Genomic DNA, 27,765 nt, shown 5'->3' with positions numbered 1-27,765 from the left:
AGGTTTAGCTCCAGGGCTTTATATGGAGTTTAACGTTTAACGTGGAACTACCAAATGGTAATAAAATATTATATTTCAAGACTTTTTTTGTGTGCATGTCTACTTGATTTAAACTTTAATAACTGTCTAATAATTGACTGTCAATTCATACAAATATGTAAAAAAAAAAAAAATATTTTACCAATGGTCACAATTACATTTTTTACTTTTCCCCTGAAATTCTGTCTTTTATATTTTTATGGTTTTGCTTTGATTTATTTTTTATAAAAAAATATTTGGGTGGAAAAATATTTAGTAAAATATTGTTAAAATATTTTTGCCTTTTTGAACCCTTTAAAATATACATTTTAAAATATATAAAATATTTTTTTTCTAACTAAAATAAATATTAACAAATATGTTAAATATGTTATAAACAGTGAAGCTCAATTAAATATATTTATGAAAATAAAAATAGATTAAGTTTTAATCTTAATACACCAATATATATGTATTGTTGTAATATATATATATATATATATATATATAATTATATATATATATATATTGGTATATTAATAAGATTAAAACTTAATCTATTTTTATATATATATATATATATATATATATAAATATATATATATATATATATATTCATATTTTTTCATTTACATAAACATGTTTGTAATATATTATTAAGTAAAATATTTTTGTACTTTTTATTTTCAAATATAATATATATATATTAAAAAAACATGCATGATTCACAAATGGAGCATTAAAACTCAAAGAGCATTTTTTTCCTTTTTATTTTTTAGTAAAACATGTTACACGCATAACAAAAAATAAACGCTCTCAAAGGAAAGTGAAGAGTAATTTCTTTAAACCAGTTGTTGTTCTCTTGTGTTTATTGTGTACTGTGACTCGGGCAGCGTTTCATCGGTCAGTAGATCTTTACAGGCACCAGGACAGAAAACCCTTCAGTGTAAACTACAAGAGAACAACATCACGTCTCATAAAGCCATTCCTGAAACCCACGAGATACTAAACCAGTAAAACAGCGAAGCGAGAGATTGTCACGTTTAAAAGGCGTGCGATCAGACGTCTTTCATTCGTCAACGCAGCGTTAAGATGCTTTATTGATCTGAGTTGGCACCAGGGGACAAAAATAACACATCCGAACAGACCTCATTAAACCATTTAAACTATCAGAACCAGCTCAGACCCCATCTTAAACTCTTAAATTATAGGACCAACATTTTTTCTATTGTAATTGTAACAATGTGAGAAAAAATAAAAATAAAAAAAATAAAGTAGTGAACGATTTATATAAAATATATTGATAAAAAAAAAAAACTTACACAGTAGTGAGAGGTAAATTATTATTATTATTATTATTTTATTAGTAATGAAAATAATTTAAATGCAAAACACTCTTAATGGTTTTGAATTTAGAGTGAAATATGATCTGAATATTTTTTCAAGATTTAAAAAAAATATATATATATATATATACGTGTGTGTATGTATGTGTGTGTGTGTATATATATATATATATATATATATATATATACACAAATTTGATTGTACAAGAGGACATCCAGTCTAATTTCACCCCAAAATATATTTTTCACTAAGAAAATGGTGATAAATAAAAAAATATTTAAAATAAATGTTAAAAAACATATACACTCACACACACTTAACTCTAAATTCTCACTACTGCATATAAAAAAATATATATTTTAATGAGGGGAAAAATTCTAAAGTAAACCTTCACATACAGTAAAAAAAAAAAAAAAAAAATTGTCATGAAAATGATGTCAAAACATTAAAATTTAGGACTGTGGTGTTTTTGCAATCCAACAATTTACAATTTAATTTTAGTTTTTCTCAAAATTCTAATTACTGCAACTTACAAAACAAGTATATAATAATAATAATAATAATAATAATACTGCATTACAGTAATGAAATACATTGAGAACCATTAGAAATATAAAAGATAAACATTCATATTCTTACAGTAATGAGAGTTTGCTGTTGCAAAAAAACATTTGTCAAAATGCAAAAAATCCAGAAGGTTTTGAATGTAAGGTGAAATATGATCTAGGCCGTGTTTCAGGACGTTAGACATTAATCTGCCGGATTCTTAAATGTTTATGTCACTCCATACTTGAACACAGATGCTTTAAAACACATGGATTTCTTTCAAATGTCCAGAAGTCCGAAGCGTGTGCTTTTACATGCTTTACCTGCACTTCTGAGGAACGAAGACTGGATATGAGTTTCTTTCAGATCAGGATCGACGCGTGTGAACGCATGCAGCGACACGACACCACACACACACACACAAGCTCAAGTCATCATGCACAGAGATGTAGTGTTAGACACACCAGAGCAACCCAGGACGCATTCATCTCATCAAAAACACTGAGAAAAATCTGAAATAGTTTTACTGTTTCAAAAAAACTATTTTCTGTGTGAATCTGTGTTAAAGTGTAATTTATTTCTGTGATGCTCCGCTGTATTTTCAGCATCATTCCTCCAGTCTTCAGTGTCACATGATCTTCAGAAATCATGAAAATATGATGTATTCTGAAGATCATGTGACCCTGAAGACTGCAGTAATAATGCTGAAATACAGCGCAGCATCACAGAAATAAATTACACTTAAATAGATATTAACTTAGAAAACAGATATTTTAAATCGTAATAATATTTCACAATTTTACAGTATTTTTAATCAAATTAGCTTCTTTCAGAAACATTACAAACTCATAATAACTCCAGACTTTCGACTGGCAGCGTATGAATGTTGCCTCAGATAATTCTCTTCTTGTTGATGTACATCTGTTTAGACGAATGAGCGTTTGCATCAGGGTTTCAGTGTGAGTTCTCGACCTAAGATCTCTATTCTATTTGAACATTTCAGATGCATTTGCTGACAGTAAGTAATCATGGCTAAATCTGTACGAGGTTTGTTAAAGATCACGAGGCAGTAACACAGCTCTCCGAGGGGAAAACACTAGTCCACACATTTTCAGTAAACATCCGGTTTTGGGTGGCGCTGCTTTAACACGCACCACTTCTTCTCGTTTCCCGCCGCAGCGTCCAGTTTGCTGCTTCCATCAGTGTTGTGTGTGTCCACCGCGGTTTGTCCACACACTGCTCCATCCTCTTCATCACCAGATCCAGCAGCGTCACCACGGCTTTATCCACCTCAGCGCCGGTCGCCGCACTCGTCTCGAAGTAGGGAATTCTGGGAAGAGGAGACAAACATCAGAAGATGATTCTGGAACACACATGGATATATGAGAATCATTCAATCTAAGCAAAGATGGGAAACTTGTGTTGTTGTAAAAAAAAAAAAAAAAAAAAAAAAAAAGTCTATTCTGCTCACCAAGCCTGCATTTATCTGCTCAGAAATATAATAAAAATAGTAATATTGTGTAATATTTTTACTTTTTTAAAATAACTGCTTTCTATATGATTATATTCTAAACTGTAATTTATTTCTGAGATGCGCCGCTGAATTTTCAGCATCATTACTCCAGTTTTCAGCGTCTCTGTGTTTCTAGAGCTCTTGAAGCTCCGCCTTCTTTTCCCGGAGCACCGGCTCATTTGCATTTAAAGGGGAAGACACAAAAATGACACATTTTGGCTCACACTCTAAAAGTGGCAATTTTAACAGGCTATAAGAGATAAAAACTTCACAAACACACTTTTGATTACACAAGAGACTTAAAGGTGCATAATAGGTCTCTTTTAAACCTTATTAATAAGAAGATAATGTATTATAAAATCGAAAAAACAACTAAGCCAGTAAAATATAGTTACATACAATTTAATTTAACATAATAATCAATTGATAATAATTAAAATTAATAATTGATACTTTGGACTTCTGATAAAACTAAAAAGGTATTAATTTAAGGTAAATTTAGATAAAAATGTGCGATTAATCAAAGTTAACTCATGACGATTAATTGCGATTAAATTATTTACTCGATTGATAGCCTTTGCAATATATATATATATATATATATATATATATATGTGTGTGTGTGTGTGTGTGTGTGTGTGCGTGCATGCGTGTGTGTGTGTGTGTGTGTGTGTGTGTGTGTATATCGTAAAAAGCTAATTTATTATAAATTAAAAAATAAAAATCAATGACTGAAAAGACTCACCCATATTTGTCCGCTAGTTCCTTCGCTTGTTTCTCCTGGACTTCTCTCTGGTCGTTCAGATCAGCTTTATTACCCACAAGAACAATATCTGGATTCTCACAATACGCGTTCGCCTGGAGCTGACCTACACACACACACACACACACACACACACACACACACACACACAGTTTCAGGTTTAAGAGTAAACGAAAGAGCATCAGAATCAACAGCAGATCTACAGACTGAATCTACTGCAGAAATGCATGTGAGGAAGAAAAGGAGGAAGAGGAAGAGGAAGCATGCACTGCAACTAACTCATCCAGTTCCTGACGTTGAGGAAGCTCTGTTGACTGGTCAGATCGAACATGAGCAGGAAACCCATGGCATCCCTGAAGAAGGCCGTGGTCAAACTCCTGAATCTGTGGAGAACAGACCGAGACTTCAACTGAGTTCAGTGCATTTACATCTGATCCCCGAATCATGAGGTCAGAGTTCAGTCAGCAGACATCGATCTGCATGAGCAGATCAAAAATAACCCAAACCATAACAGAAAAAGGTAGAGGGAAACAGTGCAAGGATGTAAAAAAAAAAAAAAAAAAAGTTAACATTTAAAAATATTTTTTTTAAAAATAAAAAGAATTAAGATAAATTACATTAAATTAAATTAATAACAATTAAAATATATAATAAATAAATGCATAGATATCACATCTAACAATTGAAAAATGTAACTTCATAGAAAATAATTGTTTTAAATAAATAATAATAATAAAACAAATTAAATAATAATAATAATAATATTAACATAAAAATAAGATAATAATTAAACAATAAAAATATATAAAATTAAATATTATTTAAAACAATGTGTAACAGTACATTAGTCATGTAACTTAATAGAAACATTTAAAATAATAATAACAATAATAATAACATTACAATACATTCAAATTAAATAAGTAAACAAAAAAATATGAGATTAAATAATACATCTAACATTACAGTAATATAGTATTGCTAAATAGGGGATTTTTTTTTTATATAACTGAATAGCGACTAAATATGTTCTAAACAATACTTTAAATTGTGATGCAACATCTTAAAAGAGGATTAAGATTCAATTTGAGCTATTTAATTCCTCAATTGAGCTGAATAATGAAAATAAATCTACATCATCGACACTGTTATTGATCTGATCTGAATCCTAAAACAGCTAAAACTGAAACTGCATCACGATTGATGAAGTAAACAACATTAAACCCTGATGTTTTCCTGTGTGTTACTGTGAAGCTGATCTTTGAAACAGGTGCCTTGATGTGTTAGGAATAAGAGAATAAGAGAAGAAGAGACACCTCTCCTGTCCCGCCGTGTCCCAGAGCTGCAGGTGAACCTTAAACGTCTTTCCGGTCGTTCCATTGGAGCTGTTCGTCGTATAAACCTGCAGAACAACAGAGATCAGCACCAAACCTGCTCCAGACCAACTTCACACCGTGAGAAATCCACACAGAATCTCTGTTTTGATGCCGATTAAAGTTGAGCGATGCCTCTACGATTCTATAATGTGATATTAATTGTTAAAGTATTTTAAGACAGACATTTTTCTGATGTGTGTAGATTTGCAGATCTGCTTGGTTTGGCACGGGTTAATAATCCTGTGCTTATAGAAGAAAGAACAATTAGATTTAAATGAATTAATGAATAAATAAACAAATAAATAAATACAGTACTAAAGTAGGAAAATTGAAGATACTTGATAGAAACGAAACAATTTACATAATAAAGATACAGACAGAAAAAGGTCTTAAAACACATGAAAAAAAATAGGATTTTGTGTCTGGCAGTAAATTATGATATGCTTAAGGGGGAAAAATACATTAAAACAATAAAAAAAAAAAAAAATATATATTTAAAAAAAATAATAATGTTAATTATTAGAAACTAAATATTTTAAATGATAATAATGATGATGATTATGATAATAATAAATAAATAATCTGAAAGACAGACCGAAAAAAGGTCATAAAACATTACATAAATCAGTATTTTGTGTCTGGCACTAAATTATGATAAACTCATGGGCGGAAATACAAAAAAACAATTAAAAAATATATATTAAAATGAAATAAATTAATAAATATGGAAAAAATATATAATGTTAATTATTAAAAACTAAATATTTTTATATTTTAATATTGTATAAATCACACAAAAAAGGTGACTTTAAATGAAAATGATGATGATGATGATGATGATAACAATACATTATAAAATTTGAAAGACAGAAAAAGATCATGAAACACCTGAAAAATATCAGGATTTTGTCTCTAAATAATCATATGATTGATTCTGAACTGATTCTGTGCTAGTGTTTGAACGCGGGTAAACAGAAGGCTTGAATGAAGGGCAATCATCGCCAATGAATTACATCGAGCGCTAAAGAACCGGTGAACCGTTTTTTTCCCAACTGGTTTATTGAATCGAACTGTCCGAAAGAACCGATTCGCTTGAGCAACTCCTTTGCCCCTTAAGTGCCCTTTTGTCAAAGCAAAATTTCCTCGAATTTTTTTTGTAACAACATGCCCTTTTGTGAATGCCTGCCCACGCCCAATCATAATATTAGTACAATTTATGAATAATAATTTAACCGTTAATAAAATGACCCACATGATGACCTTTCACCTTACGACGGCGACCTCATTCGAGCGGGACGATTCGTCACATCGCACGCGCGATTTTTAATTGCTAAAGGATATTTTCAACACCGTGGCAGCTGGTAAGTGGTGTTTCATTCTCAGCGAAGTGATTCTGATGTTTATTTACTTATTATTATTTTACAAGAACGATGTGATGTGAGAACATGCAGATATGTGTGTGTAGCCTGTAGTGTAGAAGTAACGTTCATGGAGAAAAGTTTCACCGGCATCGAGGGGTCTGGTCTTTTTTTATGTTATTTGACTAAACTATTATTATATTACAGTACTTGTTTATTTTTTAAACACGTAGAGTGCCTTCAAAATAATTATCACAACATTGGTAAGGCTTATTCAGATTTTCATATTCTCTGAATTATTATAAAAATAAACAATTCAGAAATTAATTAAAATATAATTATATTCGAAATGTGAGGCAAATATTTATTTTTTTCTACAATAGCAACAGTGTTTACAACAGCAAGACCACTTTAGCCTGTAAACTCAATAATATCTCTCTTGAAATAAATGTAAAAATGTAAATAAAAAATCCATAATATTCCTGACATCAAAGTATAGTGTGAAGGATATTAATAACAAATGTTGCCTGTTATTTGTTTGCATTGCAAAGGTGTTCAATTTTAGACAACAACACTAATAATAATATTAATCACTCAATTCCAGTGTATCAGTTTTGTATCAATATTTAAGGTGGACTTATTAATTAAGTGCAAGAGTAGTAGTGATGGTAAAAATAATAGATTAATGCTGAAATAGTCAATTGAGCCTTGTTCCTAGATGGACAGAGAGTGGAAAGTAATAGATCCGATGAGGAGATGGAGATAGAGGAAGAAAAGAGGGAGATGTAGAGGCACAACAGAGGCTGTAAAGAGCCCATGTTTATGGGTCATGAATATATGATATTATAATGTTTGGAGAATAACGGAGGATCGTTCATGAGCGTGTCAGCCGCTGATTCCTGACGTGATGTGACTCCGTGTCACTGATGATGTGGGCAGCTCTCGTGTGTGTTTCTGAGATCGGATGATTCATACTGAGAGCGTGTTTCAGAAATTCAGGCCTCTTTCTCATTATCCATCTTTTCCAGATCAGCACAGTCTCGTTTTTAGTGGGTGGAAACACACTTTGCACGTCCTCACAGTCACGCACACACACACCTACACACACACACCACACACACACACACACAGTGGAGAGCCGGTGGTCTTGTGTTACTTCGAGTCATGAACATTCATTTCATCCCAAACACTCTGTCAAAGTGAAATTGTTGCGTTCTTAAAATGACAAACTGCAATTCATAACGCAACGCACCAAGAGTTAAAACTGTTACAACTAAAACTATTATAAATCATTTGTTGATTGAAATAAAATATAAATATTTGATGAAACACTTAAGCTTAAACGAGAATGAAAATTTAAAATGATAAATGTTACCTAAAGTCACCTAAATGAAATCAAATAAAACACAAAGAAAGAAAGATTAGCAAACAAAAAATGCCAAATGCACAAAACAAAATTACTAAAATTTAAAGTAAAATTGCAATTTATAATGCAACAAAAACAAAAATCTAAAATGCTGGCTTGGCAACTAACTGAAATAAACTAAAATTAATTACAAAACAAATTAAAGCTAAAAATAAATAAATTTATATATATATATATATATATATGTATGTATATATATGTGTATTAGGGGTGTAACGATACGCGTATTCGTATTGAACCGTTCGGTACAAGGCTTTCGGTTCGGTACGCGGTACGCATTATGTACCGAATGGTTCGTTGGACTAATTAATTTATATTTGCAAAATAAATAAAAAATTGTGAAATATAATGATATGCGTTCTACAAGGTAGCCCAATAACCCAAACGACGTAACAGACAACGCCCCTGACACCCCCGAAGAAGAAAAGAAAACACAAACTTATATGTTTATGTTAGGCTACTCAGTCAGGCGCTTGCTCATTCAGTACGCAGTGAAGGCTCGTTGCAAAATGGCCAATGCGTTAACAGAACAGAAATAGAAGATCCTCCAATAACCAACAGGTCTGGTGTTTGGGTGCACTTTACCAATCGATCGGGGCATCCAAACAAGCACGGAAATCAAAATGGACAAGTACTGTACTGTGTCGGAATTTCCTGAGCAGTACGATACAATTAACAGGCCTGCACGTTATTAGATAGAAGAACTGTTATAAATAGAACGTATGCACGGGCAGTTTTGAAAACTCCACCTACTTTGCTCTTGGCATAGTGTAGCGCAAATCGCGTTGTATCTGAAGCGCAACGCTGAGCCCAGGGTCCAGCGCCGCGCATACCGCGTCCTGTGTGAAAGACCCTTTAGTCATTTTGCATCGAGCCTTCAGCGCATACTGAGTGAGCGAGCGCCTATAGTGGAAAACGCAGGTTTTAAGAACATGCTTAATGTAATTGAGCCCCGTTACAATATTCCTTCACGAGCCCATTTCAGCAAGAACGTAATTCCTGCTTTGTTCCAAAAAACCCTATAGAGAACCAATTGAGTAAAAACACACTCAATATAAAGAGTTATAGAGTTCCATATAAAAAGTTACATCTTTGTATTTGTTCATAACTACTACAACAATATAACATTTTCATTTTTTTTATAAGGAGCTGTTTTTGTTTTATACAGTATGCTGCTAAGAAAACACCATAGAAGATGGGTAAAGAATCGCTCCATCATTGTTCAATGTAAAAAAACAAAAAAAAAAACATACTTTGTTAGTTTTAATAATTTTTTTTTTTTTAAATCAAGGAAATGTATCTGCCAATTTTTTATTTTTGCTGTATCTAAAACGTACCGAACTGAACCATGACACCAGTGAATCGTATCGAACCGAACTGTGAATTTTGTGAACCGTTACACCCCTAATATATATATATATATATATATATATATATATATATTAGGGGTGTAACGGTTCACAAAATTCACGGTTCGGTTCGATACGATACACTGATGTCACGGTTCGGTTCGGTTCGGTTCGGTTCGATACGTTTTAGATACAGCAAAATGTAAAAACATCTCAACTTTTCAGAATGCCGCAAGCGCACCGCGGGTCATGTGACAAGAACCAACCAATCAGCTTCATCCTTTCCCGTAACAACGTTGAGAGCTCAGCCAAGATGAAGGATCAGCTGATCATAGTTGTATATGGATTGCAATTTTGAAATAAATTTAGTAGCAGAGCTACTGCAAGCGATTTTTAGAGCTGCAAATCCATTTATCCTTCGCTGAAATTTCCGCGTCTCATGGAGAGAGCACGTCATTGTTGCTTAGCAAAGACAGACGCCTCATGAGCGCTTCTGCCCGAGCGCTTTGGAAAGGAGGAGAAAGACGAGCTTAGCGTTTTCCATGCGTTTTAGGAGCGATATAAACATATAAGATGGTGTTTTTTTCTTCTTCGGGAGTGTCAGGGGCGTTGCCTGTTACGTTGTTTGGGTTATTGGGCTACCTGGTTGAACGCATATCATTATATTTCTCTCTCTCTCTTTTTTTTTTTTTTTTCAAATATAATTAATTACTCCAACGAACCGTTCGGTATACATAATGCGTACCGCGTACCGAACCGAAAGCGTCGTACCGAACGGTTCAATACGAATACGCGTATCGTTACACCCCTAATATATATATATATATATATATATATATATATATATATATATATACACACACTATTAAGTTGCATTATGATCCTTCCTAAAACGAGTAAGATGATTTTATAAAGTCTGATATAAACTTAATACGTTATTTTACTTGACCTGATTTACCGAAATAAATCTATATTTAAACGTATTGTTCTAACATACGGTGTAGATATAGATTTATTTTTGTGAATCAGTTCAAGTTACATATACGTGTATATATATATATATATATATATATATATATGTCAAAAATATCTCTTGAATGGTTGTAAAAGACAGCAAAGCTTGATCAGACACATCAGCATCTCTGTAAACAGTCCCGTCGGCTCAGATCTGCTCGCCACATCTCAGAGATTTGCTCTTTTAATACTGGAGCGTGTGAAGTCCATTGTGTGTTGCTCTTCACACTTTATGATCCACATCAATAAACTTTATCACCCTCACACACACACACATACACACACATAGACTTATGAGCCAATTATGTGAGGATGGAGGGGTGATCTCACGGGAAACATCAAAGCTCGTAACTCAAACAGAAACAGAAAAACGACAGCATGGACACTAACCACTCTCTTTTCCCTGAAATCGATGCCCACGGTGGTGATGAATTTGGGGTTGAACTTATTGTCGGTGTAGCGGTAGAGAAAGGTGGTCTTGCCCACTCCGGAGTCCCCGAGAGCCAGGAGTTTGATCAGATAGTCGTAATCTCCATCGGTCATAGTGCTGCTGGAGCTGAACCTGCACAACACACAGCATGAGGATATTACAGCAGCCACAATAAATCAAGACAACAAACCCGTGAACATATTCAATACACCTTAACCCCTTCAAACGCTCTTTTTTTGTTGTTTTTCTCTAGCACTTATTTTAGTAATCATCATAAATTATATATCATTTGAAAGCTAACGAATGATTGGTAAAACCATTTTTAAAATTCTACCATGGAAAATGGTACTTTAAAATATCTTAGTGGTCTCCTCCCCTTAGTGGGTGGAGTCAAGTGTCATATTACAAAATGTATTACGGTCTTTTAGAATCAAAAGTACAAAATACATATATTTGTAAGGGTCTGAGTCTCAAGATTCCATATTTGGTGGTTAATTTGATAGAAGTAATATTGACAGAAATTTAAACAGAAAAATGCTTTAAACAAAAATTCTACAGAGCTTGGATGGTACCTGGTGGCTGTTTGTGGTATAACACCCTCATTAAAATATATATATTTTTTTATATCAACTTCAAATTTGGAACATAACTTACTTAGACATAAGGATTTAATTTTCTATCAATTTTGGATTCAACAATATTTTGTAAAATATTTAAAATAAACAAAAATGGTACAGTGGAATTTCTTTACAGTAAACTTAAACTTCTATAACTTTTTGATGCTTTAATATTTTTTAGTGAATACGCAGTAATCTGCAGATTGTCTTCTTAAAAAGGAGTCAAACCTTAGGTCTGGATTCCAAAGTTTTCATGAATTTATAATAATAGTGCACTTTCACATCTATTTTGAAAAACATGATTTTTAAAAAATAAGTAAATATTTAAAACAAAACAGCTAATTTATTTTAAGTTAAACGTATTGAACATTAATAAAAACCATAATTGTGTCTTAGTAATACTAAAATAAAACTGGAATTCAAACAATTAATACAAAAATAGAAGACAGAAAAACATAAATAAGATACAATCACTGAAACTGGTAAATTAACTTAAATATTTCATAATAACTTTTGAGAAAAAGAATTACAATTGTTACACAGATACACGCACACATATTTATGTATCTATGCGTGTGTATACACTGATATTTTATACTATTAACACAAATAGTTAGATATTCATTTTGCAAAACAACTAAGTATAGCTATCTCTCTCTCTCTCTCTCTCATATATATATATATATATATATATATATATATATATATATATATATATATACATATATATATATATACATATATACATATATATATATATATACATATATACATACATACATGCATACAGATATATATACATACATATAAGTAAATTTATTTGACTGAAATTACAAAAGAAAACTGTATTTTTCTGTGTGTGTTTGTGTGTTATACAACTCTGCTCGCTATTAAAAAGCCCATATTACTCAACCAATACCACACATCAAGGCCAAAGAAACCAGAAAGAGACAGATTGAACAATATCTCAGTGTGATGGAAGGTCTCTCTCTCAGAAGGTCTCAGGGTCCAGCGGGCCCCAGGGCCGTTTCTACTGTGCTCAAATAATCTCATTTATATGTGTGGGCTAGAGACGCTGCAGTAAACACATCACAGCCCGCAGCAAATGCTCAGCGCTCACACATTCACTAGAGTTCATCAGAGATAGATGAATAGAGCTTCATTCATCTGTGAGCGCCTCGTCCTGCACATGACCCAGTGATCAGCAGATCTCTGGCGCTCGGTCTCTTACACACACATCATCAAATCTTTCACACATCACCGTCTCCTAAAATAAAACATGACACTTGTTCAATCCTGGTTCAATGGATTAAATATATTGGATTGAGCCAGGTTCAAAATTCTTATTTGATTTTGTTTACAAATCAGATTTAAAGGTTTTTATAGAAGGGATTTTGGATTTCTTTTTTTTATCAATCCATAAATCAGTTTTTTTTCTTCCATTTTTATTTTTATTTTTTATAATGCTTTAAGGAACAAAATGTCATATAAATCAGAGCAAATAATATATGAACAAACCCTCAGTAAAAACCTTCAGGATGTAGAGAGGAATAAATCTCTAAGTTTTGGTGTATGTTCGTGCTGATGAAGTGGAGGGACAAACTCACAACCTTTTAAATATATGCATTTTCACTGTGTTTTTTAAGAATAAAGTGTTATATAAATCAGTGTGAATGATATATGAACAAATCCCTCAGTAAAAACATTCAGAATATAGAGAGGAATAAATCTCTAAGTTTTATTGTATGTATGTGATGCTGAAGTGGAGGAAAAAAACTCACAACCTTTAAATATATGCATTTTTACAGTGTTTTTTTTTTAAGAACAAAATGTTATATAAATCGGTGTGAATGATATATGAACAAACCCCTCAGTAAAAACCTTCAGAATATAGAGAGGAATAAATCTCTAAGTTTTAGTGTATGTATGTGATGCTGAAGTGGAGGAAAAAACTCAAAACCTTTAAATATATGCATTTTACTGTGTTTTTTAAGAATAAAGTGTTATAGAAATCGGTGTGAATGATATATGAACAAACCCCTCAGTAAAAACCTTCAGGATTTAGAGAGGAATAAATCTCTAAGTTTTGGTGTATGTAAGTGATGCTGAAATGGAGGGAATAATAAAGCAAATAGATAAACTGCAATAAAATAAACACTTACATGTATATTTTGGATGTTTTCTTTCCAAGTTATGGAAAGCAAAACAACCCAGAATCTCAAAATTGACCAGTGCACCAAAAAAACGATGGTTTTGACTCTAATGTCTTGCCTTGACACAACATGTTTTCTTTTTGTTTTTGGCAAAAATATGACTCAAACGTGCTCTTGACAAATTTCATGAGATTCAATATTTATCTAAGACAGCACAGTTTAAAAAAAATAACACAAAAATAGTTATGTTGAGACTACTAAATTAATATTAGAATAAATAATCACAAAAACATAGGCATATCAACCAAATAAATACCATTTAAAAGACAGTCTTATACAAAGTGATGCCAGGAACACACTACATCTGAAAACAAACCTACCAATCAGAAGACTAACTCAAACCCACAGGCTGTTAAAGTGTCCTGTGTGTTTATGTTGAAAAGTGTTAATTGACAAAATAGAGAACGTCATACGTCTGTTGTTCACACAATTAGAGCGGAAGACAGAATTTGATATTGATTTCAATGAAAGGTCATGAACATTTGCCAGAAGGGGTGATCATACCACAGGTAGAGTATTTAAGCCCAAAACATCAATGCAACCAATGTACAAGTGTGCAGTCACACTGAAAACCATTAGTATCAGTAACTTACAATTTCTTACAAATCTACAAATACAAGCTCAATTATTTGTGCATTCAGTTACAAAAATAAAATTTAGATTATTTGGGAAACATATTGATCTAAGAGAAGTCTATATATATGTGTGTGTGTGTGTGTGTTCATTATGTTGCACGCAGACTTTGTTGCGAAATGCTGTTTGTCGCATTCAATTATGAAATGCATTTTGGTGCATGAAATAACGAAATGCTTTTCAGTGCATCCAATTGCATATTGTATTTTGTTGCAGGCAATTACAAAATGCGTTTTGGTGCATTAAATTACAAAATGCGTTTAGTTGCATGCAATTCTGAAACGCGTTTTGGTGCAAGCAATTATGAAATATGTTTTTACATGCAAATATGAAAAACCTTTTCTTGCATGCAATTGTTTATTGCGAAGTGCATTATGTTGCATGCAAATGCAAAATGCATTTTGTTGCATGCAAATGCAAAATTCATTTATTGGTATGCAATTGTGCAATGCATTGTTACATGCAATTGCGAAACGCATTTAGTCGCATGCAAATTGATAAATTAATTTAGTTGCATGCTTTGTGTAATGCATTTTTTTTCATGCACCGTTAATTAGATAAGAATTGACCTGTGCAGACAACTTGGCATTTTTCAGTTGATATTCCAAAAGAAAAATAATTTCCCCAGAGGTGAAGACATCTGACTTAAGATTATAACGAGCAGCAAACAGAAGCAAAAACCAATGTACCATCTGTGGTCAAAAAATCTGTTTTTCTGTTGTTAATAATTGGATTGCACGGTAATCAAATAAGGTTGCACTGACCCAAGAAGAATGAACAATGACAAATTGACTAAAGCTTGAAAAAATAGTCAATCTAACGTGGTTTATGTCTGACCTCAGGCACACTGTGCTCTTCAGACTCTTTCATTCCAAACACAATGTGCATGAGTTCAATAGATTAAACACATGCTCAGTGGGATCAGCCTGAAGTGAATTCAGCAAGGCTTTGGCTCTGTCCTGTGTATTATAGAAACACACATGCAGTCATATAAAACACACACACACACACACCCTGTCAGCAGGGTCTCTGTGCGACATCTGTATCTGTGCTGGCAGTGAAGCTGTGGAAAGGTTATCTGAGCTGTGAAACGCCCTCAGAAGTCGATGTGTTACACAGGGACAAAATGGGGTCAGAGCCCCCCCGAGTCGGTCTGAGCCGGGTCTAGAACAACCTCCCATGAGCCCTGCGGCTTACAAACCCTGAAAATCACACACTAGATTTCTACATTCACTGAAAAAGATGTGTTCACCTGAGCAAAAGACAAAACATGATGCTGGGCTCCGGTTGCCATGGTGTGCTAAGGGGTTCTTTTAGCAGTGTTATTTTAAGATCATACATATACTATTATAGTTTTGATTAATATTATTATTTTCAATGTTCACTGGGTTTAGTATAAAATAGTAATTTGCTCGCACTGTTTTCTTTGTAGTTTCATTTCTATTAATTTTGAAGTTTACATTTTTGTAATTGTATTACTTCAACTTAAACTAAACTAAAATTCAAAATGCTGCCTCGGAAAGTAGTGTACCATTTAAAGTATTTACTAATATTAGTATTTTCGAATTTTAGTTAATGTTTTAGTAGTATTGTACTGTGTTTTTGTCCTTTTTGTTTGTTAATTTTAAGTATATTTATTTAGTTTTTGTTAATTTTTATTTCAATTTCAGTTTTAGTAATTTTTGTACTTCAACTAAACAAAAATTAGAAATGCTGCCGTGGAAAATTGTTAACGTTTTAGTAATTTTAAAATTTTTCACTTCTGTCTAACTAAATATATCTAATGTCTATTTACTTTTTAATGCGTTTTATTACGATAAAACTACAATAAATTTAGAAACGTTGCCAACTAACTGAATATAGTATTTATTAATATTATTATTTTCATTGTAGTTAAAGCTTTGTTTTACTATTTCTGTAATTTTTTATGTTTATATACAGTTACAGTTATACTGTTAATAATTTTAGTACTGCAACTTTAAACGGAAATTAGAAATGCTGCCTTAACAACTAACTGAAATAAAACATGTTTATGTTTTTATATTCTATTTTAGTTAATGCTTAATGTTAAGCTTGGTTTTTCAAATACTCAACCTTTTTTTAAATATATATTTGAAATAAAACATAAAAACTGTTTGGTCTCTGAACACAAAACCGGTATTAGATTGTATTTTGGCATTAAAAGCAGATCAATGGTTTATCAGAAACACCTGGTTAGTAGGACAATGAGGGAAGGGTCAAAGAAGATGACCTTAAAAACAAACTCAATAAACAAAACCGTGACCTTTGACATCTCAACAGATGCCAGAATGATTTAACAGAACATGCGCATCAGTTCCAGTCAAACCTAACTAGATTGTTTTGGCCAACTTTAATTAGTATTGTTCAGTATACAATGTCTCTCGTTCATTACCTGATCACATGTAGTTAATCGAGTCAAGCTGAAGATTTAGACCGCTCTGGTTAAAGCAGGTCTAATGCATGACATTTGATCAGACAAACTGTGACATTTAGACAATCTGACGCAACAGCGATTCATTCATCTATATCCATAAATGTGCTTTTTAGCAGCATTTTTTTTTTTTTTTGTTCTGCAACTTATGCAGTCGATGGCTTGGTTTTAAACCAGTTTAACTTCAGAAAAAGATTATCAGCCTTAGAGATGATGGGATAGTCGTGTGATTCCAGGAACAGAGAGTTGGAGAGCAAAGGCCTGTGGGAAAACATGACCTGGATTTCCCAATAATTACAGCATTTCGGATGAATTAGATTCAGTTAGCAAGAAACCCTGTTAAGGAGAAGTAGAGATGAAAAAGTCACAAAACAAACCTTAACTGATGTACTGTGTTATTTGAAGTAATATAGTTTTTATTTATAGTTCGATTCAGTTGATATATTTTCTGGTTTTTATTATTACCATTATTATTTTTTATGTAGTTTTTAAATCGTTTTAATTTTAGATTCAGTTCAAGTTATTTTAGGTTAAGTATAACTAAATAAAATGACAAATGTTGCTTCAGCTACTAGCTAAAATCAGATTTTTTATTTATTTTTTTCAATTAAAGATAATTTTATTTCAAGTAACCCTGACTCATGAACTCGAAGTTTAACCAACATTAAGTCATAAATTAAAGGCATAGTCCACCATAAAAACAAAGAAGTTTATGCAGTTTTTACAAGTAAATACTACTTCAGTCCATCCATTAATTCAATGTTTTATTAGCCATTTCTTTGTAATTATTGATGAATGAAAATGGTTACAAAGTAAATCCTGCACCATTTTTTGTGCATTCAGTGTAATTTGTGAAAAATAGTATTCTAAAGTAATACGTCTTTGTGTTTTCTTAGTATGAAAAACATTTTACAAAAAAAAATTGCATTTTAAAAAATATTGCATTAAAGGTTCTTCATGGAACCATCGATGCCAGAGAGAGAGAAAACGTTTCATGCTATTGCAACATTTCAAAACCGTAAAAACTCATGTACAGATTAATTTTCGCACAAACATCTCGACTGTATTTCTGTAATCCTCAAAATCTGATTACTTTCACATGCACTTCCACTCATTTCATCTTCAAGACGTTCAGACTACTGCCCCAGTGCTAAAATAAGCATCGTGAACAAGATTTTACAACCCAACTGAATCAGTCTCAAAAGGTATGCTTTCTTAAGCTGAAAATAATCAACAGCCAATCAACACTTCTTAAAAAACCAACAGCGTTTAGCATTAATCATCTCCAACATGCATCATATCTAGGACTCGAATGAGACTTTTGAGCTTTAATAGATGAATGGTTGAGCATTTTAAACCTGAAATTACATTTAAAGTGATCTAGAAGTCACACAAAGCATTGAGAAGGTTATATAAGTGCCGTTTTCAAGCACTTTCTGTCGTTGCATGAAAATAGTTTTTTGATTAACTCCAAGATTTAAAAAAAATGGCAAAAATTGTTAATAAAACAAAACATGGACAAAATATCTGTGTTCACTGTTAGATCCACAAAAACCCATTTTTCTGCACTTTTACTGTGAAGTAATTTAAACTCAGACGTGGCTAGTAGATTTGACATAAAAAAAAAGGAAATGCATTGCTTTAAACATGCAATTTGGAAGCAGAAAGACTGATATTGTGTATTCTTGCTAAACATTCTTTCAAAAATCATTTATTTACAGTGTACACTGAAACAATGCTGGTCATTTAAAATGGGAAAACACCAAACTAAATCCCCGTAAGTGGTTAAGTGCATTATTTACAGTGAAAATACTTTATAAAGGTCCCAAAACACAGCTTCCGTCCGTCAAAACCATCAGTGCTTAGCTCTAAAACCCAAACCCAGATCTTACCCTGGTGTTTCTCCTCCTGTTCCTGAAGCGTGCCGCAGTTAACCACCACAGACCTGATCCCAGTCCAGATCAGCTTCCTCTGCTCTCTGGAGGAGAACGCCTGGACCGTTAGCACTGAAGGCCTGGGGCTGGACCACACACACACACACACACACACACACACACGACGGACGGCCATGTGACACGATTTAACCAGCACAACAGATCTGTGTTCCTCCAATGCAACTACTGACTTACTGACTTGGCTCACACAGATGAGCACTTCCCAAATCTGAGGTACAATATTCAATATATTCATAATAATACAATATTATATCTTTATGAAAATATGCATGAGTAAACTTCAGTGAAATCCTTTATTTGTCTGTTTTACGTTTTTTAATAGAGATAGTATGCATGTTTTAATGGGTGATATTGTTATTGGTAATGGGTAAAATTAATCATTGTAGGATCACACAATTAGATTATAATAACAAAGGTAAAAACACACATACCACCTTTATTTTTGCACAAAATCGGTTGTCTTTTTGTTCTAGATTCCATTTTTTTTTCCATTTTAGATTTTTAATGGTTAATAGAATTTTATTAATCAAAAAGTATGCCTAATTAAGTAAAACCATGAAACCTATATACAATTTAACATCAATTTATTAAAAGTTGAATAATAAATAAATGCATTTTTAGGGCCCTGTGAAATATTTTAATTGTGTTTTATTGTTACCAAATTCTATTGTAAGCATGTCTAATTATTTTAAATGCATAAAAACAACTCAATTAAAAAAATAATTAATTAATTAAATCTTTATTTTTCCGGTCATCCATTGAAGACATAAAACAATTTAATTTATCTTTTAATCAAACTCTTTATTTTTTGGCATTTTTGGTGGGTTTACTATTAAAATAAAAGACATGGAAGACTTTTTTTTTTACGTTTAAGTAGTTATTTAAAAACGTAACCAGAACATGATTCAAGTAACTTGAACATAAACACACATAACATGGTGTTAAACATCTTTGCACAAAAGATGCATGAAATATATAATCAAATTGTCTTAAACATGTTTGAAGTACGCTGGAATCCCATTGACTTTTATTGTATAAAACAGAGCGATGATCTCTGTGAGAACGATCCATTTCCAGACAGAAACGCAGCTGAAGACAGCGTTGACGGGGTTAATGTGGTACAGCGATGCAGTGAGGCGAGTGTTAATGCCCTGCTCCACACACACATCACATGTCGTCTCTACAGCTGATGCATTCTGGGTAATGAGATCCAGGAACCTCCCAGTGCTGAGAACTCAATAACAGGTTCACCAGTGCCACAAGAACACTTTATAAGAACGTGGAACGGGATTATGACTGTTTTTGGTAAAACAAACCTGTGTTTTCTGAGATGCGGAAAAAACACTGAATTTACTGCATTTGGCACGAATTTGGTTGATAAAATCAGCTGTGATCTTGATCGAATTGTAATATGGACTATAATTGGATTTAACCCTTGTGGATTATTTGAAGATTAGTAGCTGAGGAAAAGAAAGGTTTTTTGTAAATATCATATCGGTCTTGTTTAAAAATACAACACAAAATTCAGAAAGCAATAAAATAGAATTGCTAAAGAAAAAAAAGTTTATTAAATTCTATGTTTTATTGTCTCAATAGATAAGACTTTTTGATTTTTACAATTTCATTAAACCGTTAAAACCTGAACAATTCACTGAAATTAAATTAAAACAGTAGACACAGAATATGGGAAAAATAAAAAGGATTTAAACAAAAAAATAATTTGATTATTTTTTTATTTTTTTATTTTAAATTGATTTAAAATTTGAAAGTTTTATGCATTCATTAAATTGATAATTAAATCACAAAACAGAAAAAAAATCAAAGCTGAATCAAAAGCCACTATTGTTATAAATAAATATTATATTTAATTATCTTTTTGATTATTAAAATGTAATTAAAGGTAAAAAAATAAAAATAAATAAAGTAAAAAAATATATATTTCTAAATTCCGGACTGGATGAAAAAGAAGCTCAGCAGAATGTGCCCCTGCTTTCTATATTGTTATTAAGCTCTGAAAAATAAAAATAAAACACCATAACTTTTGTCCAGATGACTCATGCATGAAGTCCTATAATGCTTTACAGAAGGATCAGACCCAAAATTAAGTAGCTTATATGGTGCTTTTGTCCTCTTTAGAGCTTGAGACGTTCATTATTTTATTTAATTAGCGGACGCTCGGACATTCTGTTCCACGAATGAAAGCCATGAGAGGGGCATGAGGGGGAGTTTTGTCGAGGTGAACTTCACCTAAAAATGAGATGTGTCCATGCATGCAGGTTTTCACATGACTCTCGATGGCGTCCGAGGGACAAACACAGCCGGAGAGTCACGCAGTCCGTATTACGGAGCAGGAATGTTATTTTTGCATGAGATCCGCACACTATTGTGAGAAAGAAGCAGAGCAGCCTGTTTACAGCCGTTAACGTGATACAAGGAGCGTGTGAATCCTCTTAAAACACATCACTGATCATGTGCTCGGCCTACAATTCACTAATACAGACAAAACAATCCGTTTCTACACAGTGTCTTCTTATACTCTACGAGCAAATCAACACACAACACAATAATTACGATTTTTACATTTTCTTCTCACCATGGTTGCATTTTTTTTATTAAAAATACAGTAAAATCAGTAATATTGTGAAATATTATTATTATTTAAAATACCTGTTTTCTACGTGGATATGTTAAACTGAATTTTATTTCTGTGATGCTCCGCTGTATTTTCAGCATCATTCCTCCAGTCTTCAGTGTCACATGATCTTCAGAAATCGTGAAAATATTCTGATTTGATGCATAATTATTGGTGCTTAATTATTAATAAAGGTTCTTATTATTATACATGCAAAAGGGTGAAAAATATCAAGGCTTATGTTTTGTATCTACTGTATCCCTGTATGAAATTAGGGCACAGTTCCCTGAAAAATGTATTTGTATGAAATATTGCTGCTCATAAATCAAACAAACTTTATGAGATGTAACAGCGGAGACGATCTGTTCAGTTTTCTGTGAAATACCAGACCAGAAGATGAAGATGATCACAGGAATCATTATTTTCTGTTCGGTATTTATAATGAATATATATCAGTGTTATTTAAATTAATTGGTTTTATATTTATATGTATTTATTTTATTTTTTATTTTGTTTTCTGTTTCCATTTTCAGTTTTAGTTAAAGTTTATGTAATTTTATATTTGGTCATTTCATCAGTTTTTGTTTTTTATTTCTATATTTTTGTTACTTTTAATTTCAGTTCTCGTTATTTTAGAACTGTACATGAGAAATCTTGCCTTGTCACCTAGCTGAAATTAAATGAGTTACATTTTATTAATAATTTATTTGTTAAAGTTTTTTTAGTTCTATTGTTTTTGTTTTTATTAATTAATAATATTATTTTATTTTTATTGTAGTATAGTATTTATCTTTAGCGTTCAACTGACTCGTCATGTTTTTCATATTAAGGCAACTTTCAAGTCTTCATCTGAAAAATGTAAACATCTAGTATTTTATTTTATGTTTGGCTGATGTTTCTCTGATGAAGACGACGCGTTTGAGAGAATCAAGATGCAGATTTTATTCACATTTACTGTATTTAGTAACAAAACCCAATGGCAGCATGGACTACTGTAATATTTCAAGTCCATTTTGTCCTTTTGGAGCCTGACAGATTCAGTCACTGTGAACTCGGTGAATGTAAAAGAGCTGCGTAAAGATGCCATTTCATGTGAGTAATTCAACCACATCTGTGATAATGTTCACCAGAGCAGCACAGTATCATCCTGAGAGAGGAAATGCTGATTAACAGTAAAGCGGTTATCTTTTTGGCATTTAACTTCCTGACAGAGAAACTCACACGTGCATGAGCTTTAGAAAGAGAAGATGCATCTAATGCACACCATATACAGGTCACATAAATATGTCATTCAACTCTATAAACGAATCCCTTCAACAAAACTTAACCATTTCATTTGAGAAAAACTACAGCATCAGATGAACAGAAACTCAGCAAAATAAAAGTTGCATTTAACTTGAAGAAATTATGACATTGTATATCAATGTTTAATTTTTAATTAAGAACATAAAGGAGTTATTATATTTTCACTTGATTCATTTTAAAATTATGATTAAAGTGTTCAATTGTATTACATTATTTGATTAGACATGTTTGATAAATTAATAATAAAAACAATTTAATGAAACATTTAATGCATCCCTTGAAATTTATATAGGAAATATTTTTGTACAAAGTCCCTTTTTCATTTCTTTTTTTAAGGGTTTAATATATATATATATATATATATATATATATATATATATATATATATATATATATGTTAACCATTTAATAATATTTTTATTTATTTTTTTATTTCTCTTATCATGTAACAAAAATGCTTTAAATTTTTTTTAACAAATATTTAAATTGCAATATTTTACTCATATTTCTATAGCAGTCCTTATGTTTTAATATTCATAACTAGTCCACAAACTCAATTTGATTAAGTGAACAGCCCAACTTTTAAATTTATTAATCTAAAACTCCATAACATTCCATTTTATTTTAAGTTACTTTTTTATGACTGGATACCATTTTTCCGCCCACATTTTCCAAATCACGTACAATATAGATCCCTATAATAGGTATGATCAACTTTAACATTATGATTTTCTGTAAAGATGCATTATAAGTTAAATAAAAATTGACTTTTGTGCATCTGTGCATGCAAATATTACCCAAAATCCAATGCTATGGAAGGTGTGTTTGAAACAGTATACTCGTTTTTTTTTTTTCGCATAATAGAAATGCATGCATTTTTGGAAACTTTGAATTCAGCAAGATCCTAATGCACACATGCAAATAAAAGCAGCATCAAAAGTCATATTTATGAGACGTTGAGTCACAATACCAGCATGCGGTCTTATTAGATACTATGGAGAGCTCTCTAAAGGAATTAAAAATGTTCCTATCATCATTGAAGCACACAGGTTCAGTGTGTAGCACAAGTACGAAATATGGTGTGCAGCAAAGATGAAATGTGCATTCGGTCGGAGGAAGACAGTGAAGACGTATTTGTTTTAAACCTACACAGACAATAGAAAGAAGAGCAGGGCCTTTAGAGACCGGAGGTCCACACAGACTGTCTACTTCAAAGGTCTCTGGCATTTCTTAACGTCTTCAGCCGCATTAATTATTTAGGGCACCCAATTAGCCCTCGTGTGTCCACAGACCCTTAAGAAGAAAACAAACCCCAGACGCTGACGCTACAACAAATGCCAAACCTCGGCCATCACGAATGATTTAAAACGATTACGCTAACATGAGCCCGCTCTAATAGCTTAAATGATAAAAGTGACAGGTCGGACTTTAATAAGTGCAACCTCATGAATTATTAATCAGGAGCTTAATACATAAGAGATGGCGAGGTCCTCGGAGGAGCGTGTGTTTATGAGCGTTAGGACGTGAAAGACAACATCTCCCCGAGGCCTTCACTCGTTTACAGTCGCTGTAGCGCATCTATTAACGCGTTCAGGTTCTTGGCAGCATCTGAAAGCAATTACAGCAAGTGTGTAAAGCCAATTACTGCTGCATTTTGCCATCAAACGTAAACCAATCAGCGCTGTCACAATTATTTCATGACCTGCTATTCAAAATATCCTCATATGCTAGTTTTGCTTTTTTTGGTCAATTTAGGAATGTTACATAAAAAAATGTAGCATTTTTACATCACATGTACATCACAAACTCCATCTCCTCCACAAAATACATGCAGCTCGGAAAAACTACCACGTTTTTCCATGCAACATCTGCATGATCATTTTCAGCATTATCGCTTAAATTGCCAAATTTACACTGCAAAGGTGAAACAGAAGCGGCTCTGAAGTGGCATTTAAGTGTCTTTACACAATTTGTTTGATGCTGCTTAGAGGCGGTATAAATGCCTTTACATAGCTGTACACTTTAATATGAGGGACTGAGGTGAGTCAAAGCCAGCATTATTTAGACTGGCTTTTATGCTGCATTGCATTTTTATATTAAATGTTAAGCAAGCACAGAGCAGCCTTAACTCAGCTTTGTAAAGGCAGCATATCAAACGCTGCAGAACAATTTATGCAATGAACTTTAATACTTATGCCAAAGGTACACTGCAAAGGTGGCACAGAAGCGGGTCTGAAGTGGCATTAAAGTGTCTTTACACAATTTTTTTAATGCTGCTTAGAGGCGGTATAAATGCCTTTACACATTCATTACAGCTGTACACTTTAATATGAGGGACTGAGGTGTGTCAAAGCCAGCATAATTTAGTCTGGCTTTTATGTGGCACTCCATCTTTATACTGAATTGTAAGCAGGCACAGAGCAGCATTAACTCGGCTGTGTAAAAACATCACATCAAATGCTGCAAAATTGACACATACACACTGAAGTTGATAACTTATGCCAAATTCACACTGCAAAGGTGGCACAGAAGCAGCTCTGAAGTGGCATTTAAGTGTCTTTACACCAAATCATTAATGCTGCTCAGAGGTGGCATAAATACATTTACACAGCAATAACAACTTCACAGTTTAACACAAGGTACTGACTAAGGTGAGTCAAAGCCAGCGTAATTTAGTCTGACTTTAAGCTGTATTGCATCTTTACATAAAAATTTAAGCAAGCACAGAGCAGCCTTAACTCAGCTGTGTGCAGAACAATGCATGCAATGAACTTTAATACTTATGCCAAATTTACACTGCAAAGGTGGCACAGAAGCGGCTCTGAAGTGGCATTTAAGTGTCTTTACACCAAATCATTAATGCTGCTCAGAGGCGGCATAAATACATTTACACAGCATTTACAACTGTAAACTTTAATACAAGGGACTGAGGTGAGTCAAAGCCAGCATAATTTAGTCCGGCTTTAATGCTGTATTGAATCTTTACATTAAATGTTAAGCAAGCACAGCCTAAACTCAGCTGTGTGCAGAACAATGCATGCAATTAACTTTAATACTTATGCCAAAGTTACACTGCAAAGGTGGCACAGAAGCGGCTCTGAAGTGGCATTTAAGTGTCTTTACACATATTGTTCAAATGCTGCTCAGAGGCGCCAAAAAGCATTTATACAACAATTACACACATGTATCCTGTGATACTAGGGACTAAGAGTAGGCATCATTTTTAGTCTGCCTTTTAAGCAGCATTATGTCTTTACACTGAATTTTGACAGACAGAGAGCAGCTTTAACAGAGAGCACATCTAATGCTGAAGAACGATGCATGCATTGAACTTTAATACTTTTTAACAGTGAAAGCAACATTTAAACTGATAAGCATCCGTCCACAATTCCAGTAAATTAAAGTAAATATGACTGGTTTTATTCTGTACACCCACATTATTTTAACAACGTCATATGCGTTCAGTCTGAGGGTTTTAAATGGAGATCAGCGTGTCTGTTCAGAGCCGCCGGAGGTTTTTGGGGGATCCTGCCGCACAGGTAATGTGCCCAGCGGGGCGGCTCTTCCTCAGCAGCTGGTGAACCCTGTGACCTCTGACCCCTGCGGTGGGGCGCAGCAGGCAGACCTTAGATAATTACCCAGCGAGCAGAGAGACACGCTGGGCTGCAGATGAGGGAGAAGATGCACAAGTTCTTATTGAGTATCAATCTTCTCTCTCTCTTTAACTGCCCGTCTGATAACTAACTGACTGTAGAAGATTTAAAGACGCTTGTATTTGTGTTAAAACACTACTTGAGCTTTAAAGTTGCAGCGCTCTATTTCCATTGATACCCGTGTTGTGTCTATTACACATTCTTCAGAAGATCAATAACAACAGTGCAAGGCTAATAACAACATTATTACCTGTAATCCAGAGCCTCAGGCAAACAGTAACGAACGAATCATTCTTTTGAACCGATTCTAATTTATTCAATTTATATACTTTTTAGACATTTAAAACAACCATTTTTCGCATCATTATTTGGTGCTTTAATAATATAATTGCATATATTTTATATTATTGTGTGATTATGTAAACCAACTACTGAATTGAACCAGTTCACTGAAACGAACTGTCTGAAAGAATCAGTTTGTGAAAAGAATCAGATTTCCCTGTTGCATGATGCTCAGGGATTACAGACAGTATTTCCGTAAATAATGATCAGTTTCTTGCACAGACCGATCATTTCTCTTCATAAGACCTCAATATACCGTCAAGAGCCATGAGTATTCAGAGTTCCTTGATATGCCGTTTTTAATTCTCAAAATCGTGCAGTGGCTGAATTGCATTTTATGAATTGCCACTGTGCACGGTTTAGCTACAAATCTTTTCCGTTCAGCTGAAGAAAAAAAGCCACCTATTTCATTAAACATCACTCGAAGAAAAAAATAAAAATAAATCGCAAATACAGACTCAAAGGCACGATGAAATAAAAAGTAACAACAGATTTTTTATTTTGCACAAAAAGCAATGTAGGGCGGAGTCTTGGTTCCACACACTGGATGATGATTGGATGTTAAGATGTGGGCGTGGCACTCAAAAATGTAGGAATGTGGGCTCGCAGGGGTGGAGTTTATGCACCTAGCAACCACTCACCGAATCATACCAATGTGGCAACAACTTCTGCTCCAACAAACACTCTCTAATTTACTAATTAGACATTTATCTGACTTATTATAATCGATAGATTATTAACAGTCGCATATTACTGTTGATGAGTGGTTATAATCGCTCATAAATCAATCAAACTACCATGAGCTGCTACTATGGTAAATATC

The 27,765-nt window shown here is 33.0% G+C and overlaps 1 pseudogene; it reads right to left on the bottom strand.

The window, feature by feature from the left end:
* LOC113063701 (ras-related protein Rab-27B-like) overlaps window positions 1–27,765 on the bottom strand; it is a 29,430-nt pseudogene that overhangs the window by 679 nt on the left and 986 nt on the right.

This window comes from Carassius auratus, chromosome 46 (assembly GCF_003368295.1).
Source record: "Carassius auratus strain Wakin chromosome 46, ASM336829v1, whole genome shotgun sequence".
NCBI lineage: Eukaryota > Metazoa > Chordata > Actinopteri > Cypriniformes > Cyprinidae > Carassius > Carassius auratus.
Note: the sequence above shows the minus strand (reverse complement) of the source record. Positions and strands in the feature narration are given on the sequence as shown.